At 52.4% G+C, this 24,269-nt stretch overlaps 2 long non-coding RNA genes across 3 annotated transcripts; one reads left to right on the plus strand and one right to left on the minus strand.

The window, feature by feature from the left end:
* On the plus strand, positions 1–6,789 carry LOC138107480 (uncharacterized). Of its 2 annotated transcripts, none has more exons than XR_011149537.1 (4): positions 1–84; positions 1,548–1,656; positions 4,458–4,550; positions 6,057–6,789. It is a non-coding gene; the product is annotated as an uncharacterized lncRNA (long non-coding RNA). The 2 variants fall into 2 exon arrangements; XR_011149538.1 differs by lacking the exon at positions 1–84 and adding an exon at positions 93–391.
* A 10,303-nt stretch (positions 6,790–17,092) lies between these two features.
* Positions 17,093–23,771, minus strand: LOC138107481 (uncharacterized). The gene is made up of 2 exons (XR_011149539.1): positions 23,354–23,771; positions 17,093–22,493 (listed from the first exon to the last, which is right to left on the minus strand). It is a non-coding gene; the product is annotated as an uncharacterized lncRNA (long non-coding RNA).
* Positions 23,772–24,269: the final 498 nt, after the last annotated feature.

Here is a 24,269-nt window from a genome sequence, read left to right on the forward strand (position 1 = left end):
TACAACTGGACCCATGTTTATGTCTGTGGCACAGGAGCGTTTCACCCTCTCTGTGGATACATTGAGCTTGGAACTCACAAAGAGGTAATTTAACTTTCTCACTAGTCTGACATGTCAAGGAATAGCCCTCATCTTGTGTAGCATTCATCATAGATTGGAAAATACTATGTGAGTGTGTAAAAAATGACCTGACAGCAGCTTGCATAAATAACAGGGTAAGTGGTGGATTCTGTGGGTCAGACGGGAACTCTTGTTCTCACATTTGCTATGTGCATATCGCTTTTGAACAAAGCACTTTTCCTCAGGCTTAATACACAAAGTTCTTCAGAATGACACTTCCATGTGATTAACTAAGTGAAGAGAACATCTGACCCAGATGTCTTCCTTTCTAGTAAGTCATTTCTGCACATACTTTCCTTGCGCACACACATTCAGAGTTCAAGATGAAACTTGTGGTTCTGTCTTTAATGTACATATACCGCAGAGGGTTTCCTGTGCCTTGTGCGTGAGAGTAATAAACACTTTGAAAAGGTTCTCTAAGCCTGAGTCCAGAGACAGCATCTCAGGACTTTGCAGTGTGTTGCAGTCTGGTCACCAAGCAGGTCTTGGATGTCCTCCATCACTAGTGGCATATTCCTGAGCTGAAGTTAGCAGCTGACTGGTCTTCATTTACTGGTGACAAAGAAATCACTATCCTAAGTGGTAAATGTTTGAGACCTAACCCCCACAACAGAAGAATTTTAGTGTTGTGTCAAGCAGCCACTTAGTACACAAGTCTCTTTTTAACTCCTATATGTATCACACCTTGGCTGTATTTATCCCACTGATACTGTTCTCAGACAGTGTTGAGATGTGTGTGACCTGTCCCTCTGCTTGCCTGTGGTGCAGGCTTCCTATGCTGCTATAGAAATAGCTTTCTCTTTTCTTCAGGGCTTGGTGAAATTCTATAGGAATATAGGAAATGAGGTTTAAAGTTAATAAATGCAATAACCTGAAACAGAATAATAGAATTATAGAATGGTTTGGGTTGAAAGGGCCCTTAAAAATTATCTCGTTTCAACCTCCCTACCATGGACAGGGATGCCTTCCACTAGACCAGGTTACTCAAAGCCCCATCTAGCCTGGCCTTGAACACTTCCAGGGATGGGGCATCCACAGCTTCTTTGGGCAATCTGTGCCGGGGCCTCACCACCTTCAAAGGAAACAATTTTCTTCCTGCTATCTTATCTAAACCTACCATATTTCATTAAAAGCCAGTCCCCCTTGTTCTATCACTGACACATGGAATCGAGGGAAGGTCCTCATGGAAAAAAAAGTGATTAAGCTTGCCCAGACTGAGACCCATAATTATGTACCCCCCAATCTGTGTGTTGGATGACCAACCCAGAGGGGCTGCCTATGCAACAGAAAACTGAAGCTATGAGAGATCTACTTGGTGGTGTTCTTTCCCTAATAAACCATTAATGCTCCTGGTATTGTCTGGTATATCCTGTATAATTTGGCTTACAATGAAATAATTTGTTGGCTTCTTTGCTTTGCTACTTTAGATATTCCGGTTGAAGCAACTGAAATTTTAGATCCCTTGTATCATGCTGGTTTCTTAGCTGAATGATCAAATACACAGCTGAATGGAACAGAACAGCTCTCAGCAAGAGTGTAAGTAAGGCTCTGGTTTACCTCTGGCTCATTAGCAAGATTCCTTATTCACTCTACCATTGCCCTACTTCATTTCAACTACTTCATTTGTGAAGGTTGTTTTCACCAGACCTTATGAAATTATGGATTTGGTCTGACTGTTCAGTCCGGCAGCCAGTCTAGACAAGGGGTCTGTCTCAGTTAGACAGGACCAATTACCTTAGAAAGGAAATGGAAGAAGAATCCTGGCATCGTGTTTCCTAATCCCCTCACTGTCTCCCAGTCCTGCCTCTCCCACATTCCTCCTGCTTGCTCAGCTGCAGTGGTAGGTTGGGCAGTGTTCAGCACTGCTCCTGCCTCTTCTGACAGAGAAGCTCTTCTACAGCCTCCTACTGAGTTATCAGCCTTGAATGGCATCAGGCATATTTTCCCTTTCCTTCTTGGAGCCCCAAACACCCTTCAGCCACCATCCTTCCACCACCTCTCCATATAAATGTGACAAGGCTGGAGGGTGCTGAGGATAGGCCCAGTGATGTGAATTTGACAGGCAGTTGAAAATGTCTCCTTGTAGGAACTGAAGCCAGGAGTCCTACAGGATAAGTCAAAGCACTTTTAGTGCAGATCCATTCTCTTAGTATTTTTTCATTCTTCCGTCCCTCCCCTTTTTAATTTGGTTTTTTTTTTTCAATTTAAATCTCTGGGTTATAAGAACAGATAATGAATGTCTGGTAATTAGCAACCTCTCCAGGAAGCTGTGGGATGCTTGGGAGAGCCAGGCCCTGAGACAGCCTCACGGAGGCTGTGAAACCAGGCAGTGCTCTGCTGACCTTTGAAAGCTGCTCGTGGATCTGCACAGTGCTCTCCTGGCCAATGCCAGAGCTGTGAAAACAGAGAGGAAAACAGTGTGGATCAGGTGACTCAAAACCACAGCAGACACTGCTTTTGAAGCAGCACAAATCCCCAACAGAATCACACAATTAAAGGGGATTAAAGTCCTTGTCTTGTTATTGCTCGAGTCGCTGCCAAAACTTCTCTTGGCTGGTGAAGAAGAGGCTTGGCCCGGTTGGTGCTGTTAGCCACAGCTCTCCAAGGGATGCTCTTTTCTTTGAAAGCTTTGCCCGAAGTGAAAGCAGGAGGTTAATTCTGTGTGAATGCTTGGTAGTGTCCATTAGTTTGTCGGGGTGAAGCCTGAAATACTTGATGTTGATCTGTAACTCCCTTGGTCCCCTGAGTATTGCTGGACTTGCAGACAGCCTCTTCGCATGTGATAAGGCAAGGGTTCCCTGAGCAGCTCAGGGTTGCACATCCTAGAACTAAGGACAATTGGACACCAGCGTAGCATTGTAAGAAAAAAAAAAAAAAATCAGTTTAGTTCTGTCCTTGCTCTGCTCACTGTAGGAGCCTGAGAATTTGGTTTGCTGGATATTCCACAGGTTTGGGAAGGTAACGAGTTTTTTGCTGGTTGAATTCTGCTTTGTATGAGCTAGGACGGCTGGAGGAAACTGAATTTATGTTCACGGATTGGAATTGATTTTTCTTTTCTCTTAAGGAGCTTAATTATTCAATATCCTGGGCTTTTGTCTTCTGAGCCTAGAGAGTTTAGGAGGCACCTCAATAACATAGAAAGGTTTGGTCATTTATAATCTGATGTCCATTAAGGATGAATTGAATTAATGTGTTGTGAAGTCTAATCCTATGTGGCCATCTTTGGACATACTTGCTTGTCATTTGTACTCTCCAGGCGTCTTGCAAGTCAGAGGTATGGAAACAAATAATTAAAATCACTTCACCTATTTTTAATCGTTTAAACCATGGAGGTGTTTTGATTTTTTTTTTAAACTAGCTTCTAAAGTTTTTTCTCTACAATAGACATTAAATCCACATTGAATGGGTTTTTGAGTACTAGAGGGATTTTAAGTATCACAGTAGATAGGAAAGCATGGTGAATGAAAATATGTTAAAAGCCATTCTCTAGGCAATCTCCCTTCTCTTAATGGCAGGACAATTCTGAAGATCAAGTCTCTATACCTGCAGAGAGTTCACTTTACTCCTCTGAGCTATCAATTTGCCTTCAGCAGGACTCACAGTGGATTTCAGCTTAAGTGTGCTTTCAGGAAACCACTGAAAGGGGCAAGTAAAAGAGCCCTTGTTGGCAATTCTGAACTATAATAAAGCTTCAAATGGATGCTTACAGGAATCGACTTGTTGATTACCCACTGAAAACATAGGGAATAATTTTTAAATAATTTATTTTCTTTATCTTCCTCTATGCCCTTGTTCTGTGGCCCAGGAATTAATCACACGGTATTTGGAAACGACAAGGAAAAATCTATTCTGATATCTCTTGTATCGTTAGCCTTGTTAAAAATAATAAGAGAGAGCATATGCTCTTTCATTTTAAAAGAGTCTGAACTGTGTCTGCTGTGAACATTATTCAGCAGTCCCTGGAGAAATTTCTGAGTCAGCCAGAATCCCTTCAGGGTCTCCTGTTGCAACACAGTCTATCAGCACTTTCCCAAATAGAAGCCAATGCCTTTTAAGTACAATCCAGCTTTTCACTGGAGTAGAAATGAACAATGCATCTCCTTTTTTTTGAAAATAATTGTATTTTTTTAAGATTTGTGTTTCCCTATAGAGTGACCAGGATACAGTAAAACACTGAATGAAAATATACAGATGTAAAACAGACACAGACTGTAAACATCAATGCTGCGATGACAGCTGCACGATCTAACACATCTTTGTACATTAGCAGAACAGGCTGTCTAAGTGAGTTTTTCTCTGTAGCCACACCAGGATAATGAATTTGTGTTTATTCTCAGGAAATGGTATTCCGTTTGGATACCCAGAACCTGGAGTCTGGCAGGTTGAAATGCCGTTCGATCCCCAGCAGCCGTTTGCTTCAGTGCTGGCAGGTAAGGAGCCACCAGAGCCGGGTGCTTCCCTCGGACCTGCGATGGCTCAGGATGCGAGCCCGGGGGCTCAGCAGATGTCACCGCTGGAGCTCCTCTGGCGCTGGTCGTGTTTCCAGTGCTGGTCTGTGCTCTCAGAGCTGGGGAAGCCTTCAGGCTGCAGACAGCACAGAGCTGGAAGGGCAGCCGTGCAAACAGAAGCATTAGAATGCCTGTAAAGCCTCTGTCAGCTGGACAGGAAGGCAGTTTCATCCTCACCCAGTCATTGCTCCTTTAAGAGGACAACAAAAAAACCTGCAGGGACAGGGAGTGATTGAAGCCCTTTTGGGCCTTTTTCTGCAATTATCAATATGTTCTGCCCTTTGAAGTCTGCTGACATGCACTATTTCCATAACTACGTTTCTGAGGTTTCTATTTACTCGAGTAGCCACTTCTGAAGCTGGGAGCCGAGGAACAGGACAGTGCGCTCTGCCTGCTGCGTGCATCGCAGCACTGTGTGGTCTGACATTTGGGGCCGAGGAATGTCAGCTTGAGTGATTTAAAACCACTCTAAGAGCTACTTTTGTCATGGTTTGGTTCATAGCTTTGGACAATTCTCATTTAACTTGTCTGTCAAGCATATGAATACAAGATGAGAGTGAAGCACCATGACGTTTTCATTTACAGCCAGAGAGCAGTGATGACAATGCTTTGAAGTATCGGTCACTCTGTGTTATAAAAAGAATATGACTAATGTTCAGTCTTTATTCTCAGATAATAAGATAGATGATTTGTGATTCTGACCCTACAGATGGGGCAGGACTTCCTTTATTAAAAACAATAGATTAAAGCCTGTGCTTATTCTTCTCAGAGACCCCTAGTACTCTTTAATGACTGTGAAGTCTATTTTTAAAATGGGAATCCAGAAACTTTAACTTTTTTTTTTTTTTTTAATGCAAGCAGTAGAACTCTGTGATTTATTGCAGCATTTCCTAATTTCAGTAGCATTCTAGTGCTTTGACTGTTCTATTAAATCTTGTGAAATGAAGAAGCTGCTCTCCTTTAGCTACCTAAGACATGAACTTTGCTACGTAACAATTTTTTGCTCTAGATAAAATTAAGGGTCAGGGTATTCTAGTATCCCTTTTTTGATTGTGCCTGGTGTCAAGTGCTTCACAATAATGTACAAGGAGCACTGTAAAGAGTTACAGGCCTGACCAGAGAATGTGTTTCTGCTCTATCTTTGGATGCTAACCTTATTCCCAAATGAACGAGGAGAGCAGTACAGTTCATGCATAAGATGCTGCCCTGGAGCTCAGGTGAGATCATTTCCCATCTCTGCCACTGATGAGCAGAGTAACCTTGGTGTGTCACTTCTCTCTGTCTACCGCCAAATGGCAGTAAAGATTACTTGTATCCTTCAGAGAACACTTTTTATTCAGTTATACATTTATGAGCTAAGTAATATCTAACTGTATTTTCACTCATATATGTAAGTTAATGCAGCTGAGTAATTTTCATTCTTTGTAGAAATAGGTCATCTGAGTACTACATGACATATCACTTCAAGTAAATCCCACAGATAAATTGGAAAAACTAGTCCTTTTGACTGAAGAATCACCTGCTGATCATCCATCCTCTATTACAAATTACCACTCACCAAAACTGTTCAGGACGTAGCAGGAACTTGGAATGAGAGATACCAAACACTGAGAGAAGTGCTGAAAGTGCCTTGTCAGCAGAGCCTAAGCAAGGATGGAGAATTTCTGTTGGCCCTTCAGATGCATCGATCACCGAGTGCCTGTCAGTTGGCAAACACCAATTACCCTGCCCATTCCTCATTATGACAAATACCTTTCAGAACGCACTGTTGCCCAATAATCTGTCTTGTTGTACAGTGATAGTTTGTAATTAAACTTCTTGTTCCCTGGAGGGCCCTAGTTTTGGCTTCCTAAGAGAGAAAGTGCAATGTGATAGATGTATCGCTTTTTTTCACTTCAGACGAATGGAACAAATGTCCAGATTTGCCCGAATGACTGCCAAAATGCAATCTTTAAAAATTCAAAACAAAACAAAAAAACTAGCAGTTTGTTTATTTGAAGGAATTCTGCCAGTATTTGGAAGCAACATAGATGCAAGAACAAATGGTTATTTAATTATTTTAAAGCACTAGTATTGTATTTATTGGCCTATTGTTTGTCCTAAATTCAGCTGTTTCCATGATGTTTAGTCTTCTTAATACAAAACGTAAATTCACAGTTAATATCCTGAGGATTTTTAAAACCCTGGGCTAGGGACGGGCACAGGGACAACGTAAGGGGGGGCTGGGCTACCGCTGGGCCCGCAGGGGCTGGAGGGGGCGGCGGGAACACCGGGGCTACCGGCGGAGCCGCCCCGCTGGGACAAGCGGTGGAGCCGCGGGCGGTGCCCGAGGGCCGGGACAGGCGGGACCTCGGGCTCAGGAGCGGCGCTGCAGCTGCGAGCGGCGCCACAGGAGCCTGGGCTTGGGGGGGGCAGGCGGCAATGGAGGGGGCGATGCTTCCAGGGGTCCCAGCCCTTCTCTTTCTTGTTTCCCCTTTGCTCCTTTCCTTGGGTCTCTGACAGCTTTAAAATTCTTATCCCTTAGACCCTATGTTTCCCACCCAGCATGAAGCGTACTTGCTTTCTTCTGCGTTAACGAGTTCTTTTGAATTTATAAATACTCGTATTAGCGGTGATGGCGCCCGCCCGCGGAGTGATCCGCCAGGAGGGACTATTTGTGATGCGGTCCTGCCCGCGGAGGGATCACCGGTGATGCGGCCCCACGCGGAGTGATCCGCCAGGAGGGACTATTTGTGATGCGATCCTGCCCGCGGAGGGATCAGCGCTGGTGCCGCTCCAACCGCGCGGCCGTGAAAAACGAGCTTCACTCTTTGTAGAATTTGAAGGAAAGTTGAAGAAAAGGGACAGTTTAATGAAAGTTTAATAAAATCAGGAGACAGCAGCAAAAACGCCGCTACGGCCGGGTGCTTCGCAGAGAGACAAAGGCGCACCTTTACAGCCAAAAGAGCCTCTTTAACACCGAGCTCCCTCTGCCGGCTCCCAATCCCAGCCCGCGCTCCCGGGCAGGGTTTCTTTCGGACCAGGGCTGCGTTTCCATCCTCCGCTCTGGGAGTCACCAGGTGCGTTAGGAACGAGCCGATCCCGCTCTCTGAGACACAAGGGCTCGCTCCAGGAGACTGTTCCTGTTCCTCTGTTCCAGCCGCTCTGCTCTCCCCAAAGCACCATTTCCTCGGAGCTCCTCTGAAACTGCATTTCAATGGACCGAGGGCTCCAGAAGCTGCAGACTCGTGCAATGGGGGTTTTTTGGGAAGCGACCTTAAGCTCTTGCAGTTCCACCTCTGTCATGAGAATTTCAGGGCTCTAAGACTCACAGAACGATTTGGGCTTGGAAGGACCTTAAAGCTCATCCAGTGCCACCGCTGCCACGGGCAGGGACACTTCCCACTGTCCCAGGCTGCTCCAGCCCCAATGTCCAGCCTGGCCCTGAGCACTGCCAGGGATCCAGGGGCAGCCACAGCTGCTCTGGGCGAACTCTGCCGGGGTCTCCCCCACCTCCCAGCCAGGAATTCCCAATTCCCAATCTCCCATCCATCGCTGCCCTCTGGCACTGGGAAGCCATTCCCTGTGTCCTGTCCCTCCGTCCCTTGGAAATCCTTTCTCTATCTTTTCCTGCGGCCCCTTCAGGCACTGGGCGGCCCCCGCTGGGTCACCCCGAAGCTGCTCCTCTGCCGGCCTGTCCCGGGGTGTCCGGTGTGTCCCTGTGTGTCCCTGTGTGTCCCGGTGCGTCCCGGTCTGTCCCGGGGTGTCCCGGTGTTTCCCGGTCTGTCCCGCTGTTCCCCGTGTCGCTCCGCGCGCGCTGCGCCACGTGACTCTCCCACCGCCCCGCGGGGAGGGGGGGCCTGACCCGCGCCACGCCCCCTGCGCGCGCGCTCCGCCGGGGTCACGTGGTTCCCCGCGCGTCACGTGATCGGGGCGGCGGCGGCGGCGCGGGAGCCGCCGGGAAGCGCCAGGCGGGACCGGGCCGGGATCGGGCCCAGCGCAGCCGCGGCCCTGCCCGAGCCCTGCGAGCCGCCAGCCCGCCATGGACCGCCGGGACCTTTCCGGATCGGCCGCCCGCTTGGCAGCCGCCCCCCCCTCCCTCCGCCGGGCCCGCCCCGCGCCCCCCCCGGCGCTCCGTGACTCGCCGGCGGCTCCGCGGCTCCTCCGTCGTTCGCCGGTGGCGGCAGCCAAGAGATGGTGCGGGCCTAGCGGAGCGACCAGCGCAGGTGAGCGCGGCCGGGCCTGGCCTCCCGCCGGCACCGGGGCAGCGCCGGGGCCGCGCCGTCCCCGCCCCGGGCACTCCCGGCACATCCCGGCACCCCCTGGGCGGCACCGGCGGGCCCGAGGGCGGCATCGGCCGCTCCAGGCGCAGCTCCCGCCGGGACCCGCGGCTTTCCCCGCGCTCGCGCCCCGCTGTGGGGGACACCCCGGGAGGGCGGGGGTCCCTCCCCGGGCAGCGCAACCCGGGGCATTCCCTGGAACGGGGACTCGGGGCGGGCTCGGGGCCGGCGGGGCCGCTGCGCTGCCCTCCCCGCTGATGGGTTGAATGGTGTTCCGCTCATTGGCTTTGTCAGGGCTTTGTTCCTTCCCCTTTGCTCTCCCGGTTTGCGGCCGGAGCCGCTCCGGGATGGAGCGGGCCAGCACCGGCACGGGCTGCGGGGCTCTGGGGGCGGCCGGCGGCTCTGGGCGGCTCCGCGGGGCTGCCGTGCTCGGGGAATTGGCTTCCGCCGGCTGCTGCCGAAGGTCAGCGAGGGAAGAGTCGCGGGTCCGGACACAATCCCGTCCGGACGGAGTAGGTGGCTCTTACGTAAAGCCTCATCCTTGGGGGGGGGTTGTGTTGGACTTTGTAAAAGAGCAGTCGCTTAACGTTCCTGGGCTCTGGGCTGACTTTTTTCCTTTTTTGCCATTTTTCAATGAACAAACCAAAGCGAGAAAGTGTTGAGAGGTGTAAGCCGGGTATCGGTGCATTCAGTGCTGTGCCTGTGATTCTCTTCTGGAGATGAGCAAGTGGTTCACTGGATTCTGGGGGAGAACTGAGTGCTTCTGCCCAAAGCTCGCTCACAGCCTGGGCAGATGCTGTACAGTGGAAAGGGAAAAGGGGCAGGTGTGGGACCCACTGTCCCCCCGGCTCATCTCTTGCCTTATGACGGCCTTGTTTGGTCATTTTCTCAGGAGTGCCGGTGCTTTGAAGCATTCCCACGTTCCCAGTGCTGGCAGCCAGGCACCCACCTGCCCCTGTGGGACTGCCCAGGCCCTTCCTCAGTGCCACTCTTTGGAATGAGCTGGTTCTGCTGGGGCCTGTGTGTTTATTTGTCACCTGGGCTCCCTCCCAGCTACTGAACTCCTCTCAGGTGTATTCCTAGTTGCTGACATTCCTTTAAAACTACCGAATTCTTCTCTCAGGTCCCTGGCAAACGGGGCTTTGCAGCCTGGGGGAGTTATTGCAAAACGGGGTCTAGTGAAGTGCTCTGCAGGAGTGGTTGTGCACCTGAGTGGTCATTTAATTGTCTCCTCTAATGAGGGAAACGTGATTAAATGATGCCTTTTCCTGGCCTTAAAATCAAGAGTCATACACGGTTCGAAGGGGAAAAGGGATTTTACCTTGGTATTTATTTTAAGGATCCTTAGGTGCACACGTCCAGGTCATATGCATCGAGATGCACCCCGCCGAGTCTCTGTGTCCCCCCCTCTCCCCCAACATTAGGTGTAACATTATAGGTGTTACTAATTAGCATATCTATCAAAGATTCCCCAATGAGAGGCTCAAGTGAGCCCCCCTCCCCAAGGAACCTTCCCCTGGATGGTTCTATCTTGGTTTACAGAATGTGTTCTGGAGAGGACCGTGGGGTCTGGGGCACACTGATCCCTAGCTACGAAGCTTCTAAAATGTTGAGTCTCTCAGCTTGACAAACAAGTCCAAGAAGGTAGGCAAAAAGCACTAGGAATACAGAATTTGTAAAAAGGTACAACAGGGGTATAAAAGAAAAGGCAAAAATCCTCATGGCACCACTAGCAATCTTGTGCCCGTTGCTGGGCAGTTTCAGCTCGTGTCTGTGCTATGTCATGGGTGTCTGTGTTCTGTAGTTTGTGTCCATCCTCTCCCGTGTCACAGGCCTTTGTTACATCTCGGTGCTTTATGGGCCTCGCTCTGGGCCGTAGCGGCAGCGGGGGTCTCTGCTCGCGTGCTTTCCCAGATCGGGCTCATTCCGGCATCTTTACAGTTTTGCTTTTGGAGACCAGGAGAAGTACACAAGATGTTCTCCTCCATCTTCCTTCTCACTTTTGGTAGTATCTTTTCTTTCATGGGCCATGGACTTCTCTATGAAGTGTATTAGACCCTCCTCACTGTGGTAGTTCCATAGGTTCCATTGCCTCAAAGCATATCGGGTCTAGAATTTATCTTCTGGAGAGTTATCTCAAGTCCTCGTGTCATCTTTGCTTCTATTTGGTGTGCTTACACTTGGAGCTGCCCTGCCCTGGCACGTAGAGTCGTGGCTGGGTTGAACAGTTGTAAAACTTTGTGGTTCATCTCTTGGCTGTGGGGTTTTGTGTAGAAAACTTATGGGCCTGGTGTATGGGGATAACTCCGAGCTGTCAGCTACTTGTAGACTGTCTCATGTTGTCTTGCAGGTCCCCGAGGCCGATTCTGATCCCTGCAGTCACCGATGCTACCGCTTTTCCCAGAATCTACCCTTCCACGTCAGGGAGCAGCAGTTGGAAGATGTGTTGAAGCGTCTTCATCGGTGGAGTGTTGTGAGTAAGGGCTGCAGTCAGTGTGTAAGCTGAAGAAGGGTGTCTGTCTGTGAGAGTGTGTGTCTGTCTGTGTCTGCGTGTGTCAGTCTGTGAGAGCGTGTGTGACTGGTTCTAACCTTGTGTGTGGGATTTTTGCCTTCCAGTTTTTTCAACTGATTTTTAACTTTATAATAAGAAAACAGCCAGCTGTGAGGTTTTTTTTCCCCCATCTGGGTTTTGTTTTTCCTTGGTCCCGTCCTGTCTGCGAGGTGATGTTCATCGCCAAGGTTTGGGTGCAGCCAAACAAACAGCCTCCCTAACAGGGTGGAGAGTACCCAGTGGAGGTTAGGAATACAGGGAAAAGGTGCACCAGCCCTCATACCACCCCTGACAGCACCATTTTCCCCCCACCAGCAGCACAGTGCAGCAACCCTGGAACCCTCACTGCAGCAGAGCTCAGTAACCCTGGTGCTGGGATAACCCTGGAACCCTCAGAGGAGGACAAGCCCCACACCAAAAAGTTAGGGATGACAGCTGCAGGCTGGAGAGTGACAGGTACGGGTTGAGGGCTGGGGCGTGTAGAGCAGGAGTGAGGGGTTCCAGGCAGCAATAGCAGTGAGGGGTATAAAGTAGAGGGGGTTAAAGGTTAGGGGATAAAGGGACAAAAGTCAGGGCATAGGTTGGGGGGTCAGGGAATCAAAGGTGAAAGTCCAGGGGTCGAAGGTCAAGGTGGTCAATGTCAAAGCACAGAGGTCACATGTAGAAAGTTGGGGCAAAGGTCACAGGGCTCAGGGGGGTCAAAGGTCCTGGGGTCAGGTGTCATGGGTCAAAAGGCAAGGGTCAAAGGGCTCAGGTTTGGGGGGGGTCAAAGGGCAGGGCTCAAGGTGTAAAGGTGGATGGTCAGGGGTCAGGGATCAAAGGTCAGGTTGTCAAGGAATGGGTCGAGGGGTCAAAGGTCAGGGGGGTAAAAGGTCAAGGCTCAGGCTCAGGATTAGAGGTTTCAGCATGATTTTCCATGGTGGTTCCCAGTGTGGGGACACGGGGTGTGGAGTCAGTGGCGCCGGGGGCGGGCAGGAGCCCCATGGGCAGTGGCCGGCAGCGGCGGGGACGTCTCCGTCCGGGTCGCGCCCCTCCACTCCCAGCAGAAGCCCCCCTGCGCTGTGCGGTGCCCGGCCGCACTCCTTGCCCTCCCTGCCGCTGCCTTCCCGCACTCCCACCGCACCCCCTGCTCCCCTCCAGCCCAGGGAAATGCAGGAAAACACAAAATCATCGAGGTGGAACAGTCACCGGAGCTGCCCGAGCCATCCCCCCGCCTGAAGGCGGCAGCTGCCCAGAGCCGGGAGCACCCAGCAGGATGCAGCTCCTCTTTCCCAGGAGCTGGAGGCAGGGTTTCCCAGGCAGGGGGAGCAGGGAGAATTTCAGCTCCCAGCAGCTCTCTGTGAGTGCTGGATGGACTCTGGGCTGAGCCAGGTGGGAGGTGTGGGTGGTGTTCATGTCCTCAGGAGCTGCTCGAATCCACCTTAAACTCCTGGAGTGGTCTGTGCTGGGAAGAACCTTACAGACCATCCTGTTCAGCCCCTTGCCATGGTCAGGGACACCTTCCTGGGGTGTCTGTGCCAGAGTGGTGGAATGGGCAGGACTTTTTCCCTGAGCCCAATCCCGGGCAATACTGGGGTTCCCATGGGAAGAAGCCTGTGAGCTGCATTTCTGGAGCTGGGAGCCTCCATGCCTGGGAGTGTTCCCAGTACCGCTCTTTGGTTTTTTCCATAACTGGGCATGATGTTTCTCCCCAGAGCAAGGTGGTTTTCCCTGGATTGTTGGGGTTACACACTGGCTGTTTGACAGCTCTGTTGTCTCTTTGTCCTGAATGGAAGAGCGAGGAACGGGAGATGCTCCCAACTGTCACAGGGATGTGGGAACAGCCCAGTTCCAGTGAGGAATGTGACGCCCAGCTTGTGGCGTGTGCCCTGAGATGGTCTTTCCTGTTGTTTTGTCCTTAGAGCCTGTTGGAGTGCTGGCCTGGATTTGGGAGGAGCCAAGTAGCCTGGAGCAGTGAGGTTTTTCCTGTCAGAAATCCATGCTGGGGATGTTTTCCCTGGCTGTCCCAAGGGGAAGGAACAGCTCTGGAGTTTTTGCAGCCACAGGCTGGGGATGCATCCCCTGAAAACCAGTTCAGGATCGTTCATCTGACTCTGTCCCTGACCTGTGGCTTCCAGGGAGCCTTCTGGTCTTCTGGATATTCCCAGGAGAGGATATTCCACCACCTGACTTTTAAGCCAGGAATTGCAAACCCAGTAAGTCAGTCACATTCTATGGGAGCTGCCCCAATGGTGGGATGGCAGATGGCACACCCCACGCTGCTGTTTGGGACATTCCCAGCTGGAACGGGAGCCAGCTGGGCATTTTGGAGTGCTGAGGCCACAAGGGCAGCCTTGAGTGGCATTCCCAGGCAATGCTGAGGCATCCCATGCCTGTGGCACGTGGCAACACATGCCTGATGTGGAGCAGAGAGAGGAAGGGAGAAATTCTGAGTTGATGGGAGGAATGGAATTGGGCTTTCCAGAATGGAATTGGTATAGGTGCTGATGGAATCATGGGGTGGCTTGGAAGGGACACAAAGACCCTCTAGGCTCTGTTTTCCCATCCCATGGCAAAGAACACGTCCAAAACTGCCTCCTCACCCTCATGGAATGGCAATGGGTGTTGGGAGCTCTGGCAGGAGCACCTGGAGACCAGGTAAGAATAGCAATGGGATTGTTTTGGCTGCTGCTGGATGTGGTTTTCTCTTTGCAGGATGTTCCTCTGACCGATGTTTTCACAGTAGCTTGCTAGGCCTCATTTGAGGATAATTCCAAGAATTTGGAAGTAGTTGGAAAAGAGTGAGGAAAAAAGGTGAACCTGATCCGTTTCTAGTAATTCTGAACTTCTCTTGCAGCACCATTCTGAAGGAAAGCTGGTTAAAGGATAAAGATGCAGAGGAACAAGTGTTGTCAACCCCCCTGCCTCCCTGACAGAGCAAAGCTTTCTGCAATCCCAGTAAATCTCTTGGAGAAACTATGGGATCACAAGGTTTCCTAGGAAAGGAAAACTAAGGACAGAGATGAGGAAAGAGGCTTCCAATTAATAATGATTTGATGGAGGTAGGAATGATTCTTGTATGTTTGATGCACCCCTTTTTATTCCTGGGATAATTTTAAATGATTTCTTTAAAAACTCATTTTGATTTGGGAATTCAAATTAGAGAGGAAGCGATGCAAAATAAATGCAGGGAGAGATCACAGAATCATCCTGGAATGGCAGAATAGTTTGGGTGGGAAGGGACCTTAAGGATCACCTCATTCCATCCACAGGGTGCTCCAAGCCCCGGCCAGCCTGGCCTCAAACACTTCCAGGGATGGGGCAGCCACGATTTCCCTGGGTTTATGGGCACAAGAGGAAATTTCCAGCAGGAAGTGAGGGATTTCCTTTGCTCTGCCTGGCCCTAGCAGGGCTTTGGGAGGCAGAGGGTGTGGGAACAGGAGCTTTGTCCACTGCCTTGGGGGAGTCTCTGCTGTCCCAAAACCCAGCCGAGCAAGTGGTTGTGGTTTAACATCCCGTTCAAAGGAGATGCCAGGCCAGGAACGGGAATGGACTGCAGAGCAGGGATGGTGCCCAGCAGAGGGGTGACCGTCCAGGGGGTCCCAGCAGTCCATCCCTGCTGGCCAGGTTTGGGATGAGCAGGTTGGTGACTGTCCCTGTGCTTGCTCTGCAGGATGAGGAAGCCAGGCCTGCTGAGGAGGAAGATGAGGAGGTGTGGGAGGATGGAGACAGCGGCCACCAAAGGCTGCAGAAGGCACAGATCCAGGTAGGAGACGTTGCCTTCCGAGGAGAGGGACTTGTCTGTCCCGTTGGAATTTGGGGCGTGAGGCCAGTGGAACAAAGGGTTTGATTCCATTTTCTTACTCGGGTTTTCACGTGCCTTAAGAGAGCTTTGTGAAAATGTCATTATCCCTGATTGAATCTCTGGAAAACAGGGATTGAAGCTTTCAGAAGGGGCCCAACCCTGCCTGCACGTATCCAAGTGCAGCCCCCACTCCCTGTTTTTGTGTACAGCTGGGATGAGACCTCAGCTGCTGCTACTTGCCCACTCACAAGTTGTGTAGCTCAGAGCCTCAGCCATGAAGGGCCAGGCTGTGTTTAAAACAGCCCAAGGTACCAGAGAGCTGAAGTAATTTCCTAGCAGGTAACTTGACTTGGAAGCTGCATTCTAAAATTTGTCCACATTTAATTTATGTCCCACGTGGAGACACCTAAAGAAGCAGAGGTGGGGTGTTCCTAAGAAAAGAACATCTAAATTCTTTGGTGGTAGAGGGCTTAAAATTAAAGTCTGAGTGGAGGTGCCTTTAGGACACTTTCATTCCAGTATCTGAATGGAATTTACATGAAGTATCCAAATCCTGACAAGCTTGTATGAACTCCAAAGCCTCTGCAAGTGTTTTACAGCCAGGGAAGGAGATAAGAGTCTGGAGTCTCTTCCCAAAACCTGGCTGCTGGTTTGTTTGGCCAGGCATAGGAATAATTGTGTATTCCCTGGGGCTGTCCTTATGGGGAGAGGTTTACTTATGTGCCCTGGGTTTATTCAGTGCCTCTTCAAAGTGATGGAAACTGATTTCATTGAAATGCCAGGGGTGCCAAATGTTTTCCCCAGCCCGAGCTCGGAGCCAGCCCAGTGGGAAGTGGTTTAATGGCCATTTTCCCACTCCCTCGGGGCAGCAGCACTGGAGCACTCGCACCCAACCGTGCCCGAGGTGCCGAGTACTGGCAGGAGGCAAAGCCGGGGACGGGGCAGTAGGAGCTTGCAGTGCTCCTGGAATTGCAGAGCTGGAGCTGTGGGTTAGAACTCCCAGGAGCTGCTGCCTCACTCAAACCTCGTTTCAAGCTCCGCATCCCTCCTGCTCTCTTGGAATGATTGTTGCTTCTGTTGTTGCTCTTTCCCGATACATGATGATTATTATTGTAAATTCCCACTCCATTTCTTCCATAGCCCTTTGCTTCCCAGAGGTGGTGCTTTAGGCAAGCCCCTCCAGCCTGGGAAGGTGCTTTTGGCTCCGCACTCATTCCCAGTCCCCATGAGCAGCTGGACCTGTGCTGCCCCAGCAGGTGCCTTTCCTTCCTTCCTTCCTTCCCTGCTGCACTTTGGCTTTTCAAGGGCTCTCTGGGGGGCTGAGGGAGAAGTTCTTTGTCATTCCAGGGCAGCATAAGCCCTGATCCCACTAAAAGCAGGAGGAATCATTTCATCCTTGTTTTTGGATACACCTTTAGTGTTTTCTCTCTTTTGCTGACACTGTGTGGTGAAGCAGCAGCTCCCTGGAATAATTTTTATTTGTAAAACAGTGAATTCCCTGCTGGAATCCCAGTCACAGCCCCCCAGATCAATGTGCAGTTTAAGGCCTTACACCCTGACCAGGACAAGTTCCTGTCCTTAGACATGGAAAACAGGGGAGAACTCAGACTGGATTGGAGCCAGCATCCAGAACGGGGAAAGTGAGGCAGCGTGCTTGGAGAAGGCTGGGGCTGGTACAGGGGGTGTTCCCCGTTGGATGACACCCGTGTGGAGCCGATCCTTCTCTTCCTTTGTCCAAAGTCCGATGGCAAAGGAGTGAAGAACCCACAAGTGGGGCCTGGAAGGAAAACAGTTCTGTTAAAATTAGGCAAAGAATGCACTAAGTAAAAATGGACATCCTTTTTATGTGTGAAAGAAAGTAGGGGAAAAATGTTGAAAAAGAGTTCTTTTATTTGGTGCCACCTCTCATTTTTTTATGGATAAAACCCTCTAGTGAGCAATCAGAACAGGAGTGGGAAAGCCAGGAGCCTTTGACTTCCACAGTGAACTTAATTTCCATGCTTAATTTTAACAATTTCCTCTCTCTCTCAGGGCAGGAAAACCCACTTAACTTGTCCCATCTTTGCCAAAAGCTTTGGTGTTTGAGCAGCCAAACCCAAGGAGCTCTGGCCCCACCAGCCTGTACTGGAGGGCCCCTGGTCCTGCCCGTGGTGTGGGATGAATCCCCAGTTGTCCCCAGAGGGGGCTGCCCTGGTCCCTGCAGTGCCCAGCACCTGAGACAGAGAGAGCCCTGTCCAAAGGGGCCTTTGGCACCTTGTCAGGAATGTGGCAGCAGCCCCAGGAGCAGGCTGGAGGTGAGAACTGGGGCTGTGTTTGAGCCTGAGCAGGTCAGCTCAGTGTTTACCTGTGGGGGGAGCTTGGCCCCACACTCTGAGTTGAAGCGGGATCAGGGTGACAGATGCTGCATTTTGGGCACCCTGAGAGTTTCTCTCCCCCCTGGAGCTTTCCTGCAGGGATGGGGCAGGGCAGGGAGCAGAATTAACCCTGCACCTCCCGTGGACACTGCTGGCCTTTGTCTCTCTGTTGTGCCATCAGCCTGGGGGAATTTGCTGCTGCCACTGCCACCCCACCTGGGGGCTGCGTGCTCCTGGCAGCCCTTCCCAGCCCCACACCCGAGCTCCAGCGGTGCCTCCGGGCTGTGTTGGGAGCGTTTGCTGGGAATGGGCCTCATCCCTGGAGTATCCTTTCCTTCCAGAGTGGATGGACAGAGCTGCTGGGCTTGTCAGCTTCAGAGTTTGATTGCAAAAGTCACTGCAGGGAAGAATGACAAGGAGGTTTGTCAGAGTGGTGCTGTCAGACCCCACCTGCCAGTCTGTGCTTTGGGTTGGAGGTTGTTGTGTATTGGCCCTGCAGGCAAGGAATGTCCCCTTCCCACCTCAGCCCAGCAGCTCCCAAGGGCTCTTCCTGGAGTACTTATTCTTTGCTTCCCTTTGGGCTAACTTAATCTCCACCCTTCCATGAGCAATTCCTTGGCTTCTCCTGGAGAAAACCCCACGGCAGAGGCAGTCTGCAAAGGAGCCCAGAGCTGTGCTTGGAGCAGAGAGTGCTGAGAGCTGCGGGTGCCTCTGCTGCCCCAGGCTGGCAATATCCCCATGGAACAGACTGGGCAAATGGGATTAGAGGGAGCACAAGTCCCTTCAGGGAAGGGGTTTTCTCCTGTGCACATCAGGCACAGGGCAGGAAGGGAACTTTGGAAATCAGCTGATTTCCCCCAGAAAGCATCACTCACATCAGCATGGATGACATGACCTGTGCCCACCGCTCACCATGCACCCGGCCAGAATCAAGAGCAAAGGTTGGTTTGGGTGTGAGCACTTGAAATAACTTGGAAAGAGAAGCAATCACCTTTTGCTGCTTCTTTCTTTCTTTCAGATGCTGGGATTGCCTCTGGGCACGTGTGCTGAGCTCTCCCTGCAGGGAACCGTCAGGCCTTAACAGCTGTGAGGTTGTGTTCTTCTCAGTGGGGAACTGGAAATAATTATTAATTAATTAATTGCAGAAATGTCTTCTGAACCTTTCCCCTTTCCTGGTAGATCTTCTCTCTCTGCCTCTGAATTTACAGCTGTTCCCTGGTGTCATTGGCCCTGCCTGAATTCCTTGCAGCTCCTCACTGGGAAAACCTGGGGTGACTGAGAGGGGACACAAGAATTGTTTGTGTAGGAAAATGGGAGGGGATGTCGAGGGGAGCGAGGTGGCATTTTTGAGGGAAAAGCTGAGGTGATGTTTAGGAGAGAGAATGCACATTTTTGGGGCAGAAAAGAGTTAATATTGTAGAGGAAGGAAAATTTGGGGGGTAAAACTTGATGTAACCTGTAGGGGACAGAATGAATATTTTGGCATAGGCATAGAGGAGTAGACAAATAAAGAAAATTTTGGAGGCAAAGCGTGACAAAATCTCAAGAGCAGAGAATGATCACTTGGAGGGAAAAATGAGGTGATGAGTACTGAGCATGTGGGGAAAATCTGAGCTAATCTCTAGGGGAGAGCATGAACACACTGAGGTAACATGAGGGAATCAGTTGTGGGCAGGTAGGGAAACTTGTGTAAAAAGAACATTAAATAAGCTGTAGAAAGAACATGTTGAGGTAAAAATGAGGTCATCAGTAGTAGACAGATGGAAAACTTTGGTGGTAAATCTTGATAGAAGCTATGTGGTAGAAAGTAAATAAATATTGAAGGAAGAAGAGGGAATCAGTAGTGGACAGGTAGGGGAATTTTGGGGGGGTAAAACTTGAAATAATCTAGAGGTTGAGAATGAATATTTTGAGGTAAAAATGAGGTAATAAGTTGTGGACAGTTAAGGAAAATTTTGGGGGTCAAACTTGAGGTAATCTCTAGGGAGAGTATGACACACTGACATAAACTGAGGCAGTCACTGGGGCTAGGCAAGGAAATTTGGGGTGTAAAACGTGGGAAGATCTGTAGGGCAGAGAATGAACATATTGAGGAAGCAATGAGGTGACCAGTAGTCAAGAGGAGGTAGAATTTGGGGGGCAAACCCTGAGGTAATTATGGAGGAACAGTAAGTGTTTTTGAGAAAAAAATCGGACCTAATTTGTAGGGGACAGAATGAACATTTTGGGGATAAGACAGACAGAACTTGCGTGGTTTTGGTTTTACAATCTGGTCAGTATACAGGGGACAAAATAGACATTTTGGTCATAAAATCCTAGTTAATCTGTAGAAGAAAGAACTCCTATTTTGAGGTAAAAAGGAGGTGATCAGAATTGGGCAGGTAGGGAAAATTGAGGGGGTAAAATGTGAGGTCATCTCTAGGAGAGAGCAGGAGCATCCTGAGGTAAACTGAGGGAATTGCTGTGGACAGGTGGGTAAATCTGGGGGGTAAAACTTGAGGGAATCTCCATGGTAGAAAAGGAGTATTTTGAAGTAAAAATGAAGTACTCCGTGGTGGAGAGGTACAGAAAATGTCGGGGGTAGAATCTGAGGTGATCTGTAGCAGAGAGAATGCACTTGATGGGGTAAACTGAGGTTTTATGGCCAGGTAGGGAAGTTCTGAGGGGTAAAAATTGAAAGTGTCTGTAGGGTAAAGAATGAGAATATTGAGGTGGAAATGAGGAAAGAGGTAGTGGACAGGTGGGGAAAGTTTTGGGGGCAAATCTTGTGGTAATCTCCAGAGCAGAGAAAGAATGCTTCCTTGTAAAAAATGAGGAACTCAGAAGGAGACAGATGGGGACATTTTGGGGGTAAAGTCTCAGATCATCTCAAGGTGAGGGAAGGACTATTTGGAGGTGAACTCAGGACTCACTGTGTCCTCCTTCCTTGGCAGCAGCTGGCAGGGAAGGGAGAAGAGGCCTCGGGCTGGAGAGGGGCAGGAGAAAGGCACTGTGGGCAAAGGGACCTCCCTGGCATCCCCAGGGCACCTGTGGGGAACAGAGTGGACACTTTGGGAGCAAAGGGAGGTGAGTGGATTGTCCCTTTGGGGGATGCTGGGATTTAAATCATTCTATCCATTTGCCTGCTGACATTTCCCAGCCCAGGGGCTTTGGCTGCCAGGGCAGCACAAAGGTTGTTCCCTGTGTGGTGCCCAGATTTGGGGTTAGGCTTTGCTAGTTCACATGAATTCTACCCAAAGCCCTGAATTGCCACTGGAATAGCCTCCTAGTGCCTCCTGGAGCATGGATATTCCCATGCAGAGCTGCCTATTTAACAGCAGGTGTCAGGAAGTAGCAGAGCTTCCAGGGAAGCTCAGCAGGGTCAGGGCAAGGACAGCTTCATGTTCCATAGAATTTGCTGTTTGTAACCCTCATCCCCCAGCCCCCCCCACCATGTCCCTGGGGCACCTGACAGAGTTCCCTGGAATTCAGCTGCCTGCACCCCCCGAGCTCGGGCTCCAGGTGATATTTGGAAGCAGGAGAAGGCGCTGGCCGGACGCGCTCCCAGCCCGTGCTGAGGCAGCCCCTGTGCCCCCGGGAGGACTTCTCTCCCTGCAGGAGCAATTTCATTGCAGAGCCTCTGGAAGTTCTTTTCCCTCAGGAAAGGGATGCACATCCCTGCCTTCAGGGCACCTGCAGTGTGAGCCACCTGTGAAAGCTTTCCATCAGTTGTGCAGTTCCAGCTGGTTCCCCAAAAACTGCCAACTCAATCCAAAGAGATTTCTCTGCCTCTGACCTTTCATTTGAAGGCATCTCTGAGGGCATTGCTTGGCATTTCATTGCTGTGGGGGAAGCTTGCCTTGGCTTTAACGCTGCTGAGGGATGATGTCCTCAGGCTGGAAGGGAAGGCATTTTGGGTGGCTGGGACATAGCTGGCAGGTGTGTGGGAGGTCGGCAGCGGGAATTGCTGTCTGAGCCCCTCTGCAAACAGCCCGTGCCGACATTCCCCGGTGCCAGCTGTTCCTTGGGGTATTTTTGGGGCGTCAGTGGGGTCTGTCGGGGCCGAAGCATCTCCGGGTGCCTGTTCAGAGCAGCCCCTGGCCGAGGGGCCGCCCTTTATCCATGTCCATCCCAGCGCTGCCCAGGCAGCCCAGTGCCCGTTCCCGGGATGTGTGTTTGGCATGCTGTGTGCCACAGGCAGGACACTGCAGGCACAGCTCCTCTCTGCAAATCCAAAGCACAAGAGCTGCTGGTTCCCTTCCTGGGGCTGCTGGCCTTCTCCCTCCCCCCCGTTCCCTGCCAGCTGGGACACACAGAAGGAGCACCAAGGAACACTCCTGGCAATGAGCAGGAGTCACTGAGAGCTCTGTGCAGCTCTGGGCCACAAAAGCTGCCTCAGCCGCCACTGTGATTTTGGCCTGTGAACACTCACCTGCGGGAAATGCCCCTCTGCAGGCAGGAGCAGCTCTGACACTCTCCAGAACTTTGGCCATGGAGCAAGTGAACCCTCAGGACTTGCCTTGCTTCTTTCTCCCTGGAAAGGGACATGGAATGAGCACCTTGACAGCTGTTGGGGAAATCCTGGAAAGGGCAGGAAATCAGGGCTATGGGAAGAGTTTTGTGCTGTCCCCCAAGCGATCACCTGTGGTGTTCCATGATCAGGTGCTGGCCATGGAGCTCTGCCCTGTGGCCATGGCAGGGGCTGGGGTGTAAAGCAGCATTAGCATAAAAGAAGGAGCTGTATTTGCAAAGGAATTACCTTGCTGGCACTTGGCATTGCCATGCCAGGCAGGACATTGGCAGGAGCTGAGATTGGCTTGGTTGGAGCAGGGTGCTGAGAATGGCCAGGTGTGGGTTCAAGGCCCAGATGAGGCATTCACATAAGGGTTCGACTTGATGCTCCTTGTGTATCCATTCCCACTCAGGAGATGCTGTGCTCTGGAAATAAAGAAGAAACAGTTTCCACTGGACTTTCAAAGCCAGAGGTTTTTGCACTGGAGAGTGCAAGGCGCAGAGAAAGTGGGGGGGGGGGGGGGGGGGGGAAGGAGAGCATCAGGTACCAGCTGAGCGGCCCGAGCCCCGGCCCCAGAGCGGGCGCAGTCAGAGCAGGAGCGGCAGCAGCGGACTCGGCGCCAGCGCCCGGCCCGGGGGAGCGGCTCCTCCCGGCCGCGGCGCTGCAGCCGCGCTCGCTGGGCGGGGGCGCGGCGGGCGGGAGGCCCCCGGGGGAGCGGCCCCGGGGCGGGGGGAGGCGGGCGCTGCTCTGCGCAGGGGGTGCGGCGGCCTCGGCAGCGCCGGGGCTGGGGGAGCTGCGCGTCCCCGCGGGGGCTGCGGGCGGGCCCGGGCCGGGAGGGCCACCGCTCCGGTTCCGCCCCACGGGGCGGGCGGCGCTGCGGGAGCGGCGGCCTCTGGGGGTGCCGGGGCCAGCACGGGCGGTCCCCGTGCCCCGCCCGCTTCCAGGCGCGATCCAGCGCCTGCTCCGGGGAAGCGCCGCCCGCCCGGCACGGCCCCGGCTCCCCGCGGCCGCGGCGGGACCGTAGCCGGAGCTCCGGCGGGACCGCAGCCCCGCGCTGGCCGCAGCCGGAGCGGCAGCGCCGGGCTCGGCCCCAGCGCCAATCCCGGAGCGGCTTTTAACCAGCCGCGGCGATCCCGATCCCTAATGCCATCCCCAATCCCACCTCAGTTCTCCGAGCCCGGGAGCCACACCCCGCCCGCCGAGGGACAAGCGGCTCGGCCCGGGACCCCCAGCAGACACCGACAGGACTCGGACCCGAATCCCCGGACCCCGTTCCCGGTCCCACCTCAGCACCTCGGGCTCGGCGCAGCGCCGGGAGCAGCCCCCGGGGCCGGGATCCGCACAGCGCTCCGAACGACGGTCCCGCCGCAGCCCGGGACGAGCAGAATGAGCATCCAGCGCACAAAGCGGAGCGGGCGCGGATCCGCCGGCATTTACAGGCGCGGGCGGGGCGGGGCGGGGCCGGCACAGGTGTGAAGGGCGGGGTCCGCACAGGTGCGCGGGGCCCCAGAGCGGCTGCGCGGGGCGGGGCCGAGAGGATTTAAGCCTCGGGAATCGGCCCCGCCGCCATTTGCGCGCTCGGTGCTCGGTGGGAGAGGTTGCGGCCGGACCGGGTTCTGTATCTCTATATATCTCTGTGTCTCTGTATTTCTTTTTCTTTATATTTGTGTTTGCTTCTCTTCTTCTAACCCTCTCTGTTCTTCCCCCTCTGCCTCCCCTCCCCCACCCCCTACACCCCCCCCCCCCCAACCCCCCCCCCCCCTCTCCCCCCTAGCCCTCCCCTCCCTCCCCCCCGGCCCGGTCCCCCCCATCCCCCCTCCCTTTCCCCCTACACGCCTCAACCCTGCCCTACCCCTCCATCCCCCCCCCCTCCTCCACCGTTCCTCCCCCCCCCCCATCCCGCGTCCCCCCTGCCCCCTCACCCTGCTCCCCTTCCCCTCCCAATTTCCCCCACCTGCCCTCAATCCTCCCCCTCTGTCTCCCACCTTTCCTTCCACCTCCCCGTGTTCCTGTTCCCGCTTTCCCCCTCTGCACCTTGACCCCCCCCCCACCTGTGCTCCGTCCTCGTCCTCCCCCCCCTCCTTTCCTGTCCCCCCACCCCGCCTCTCCCTGCACACCCTGAACCCCCCACCTGCCCTCCTTCTTTGACCCCCTCTGCTCCCTTATTCCCGTCCTCTGTCCCGTCTTTCTCCCGCAGCCGC

Source organism: Aphelocoma coerulescens, chromosome 3 (genome assembly GCF_041296385.1).
Source record: "Aphelocoma coerulescens isolate FSJ_1873_10779 chromosome 3, UR_Acoe_1.0, whole genome shotgun sequence".
Lineage (NCBI taxonomy): Eukaryota > Metazoa > Chordata > Aves > Passeriformes > Corvidae > Aphelocoma > Aphelocoma coerulescens.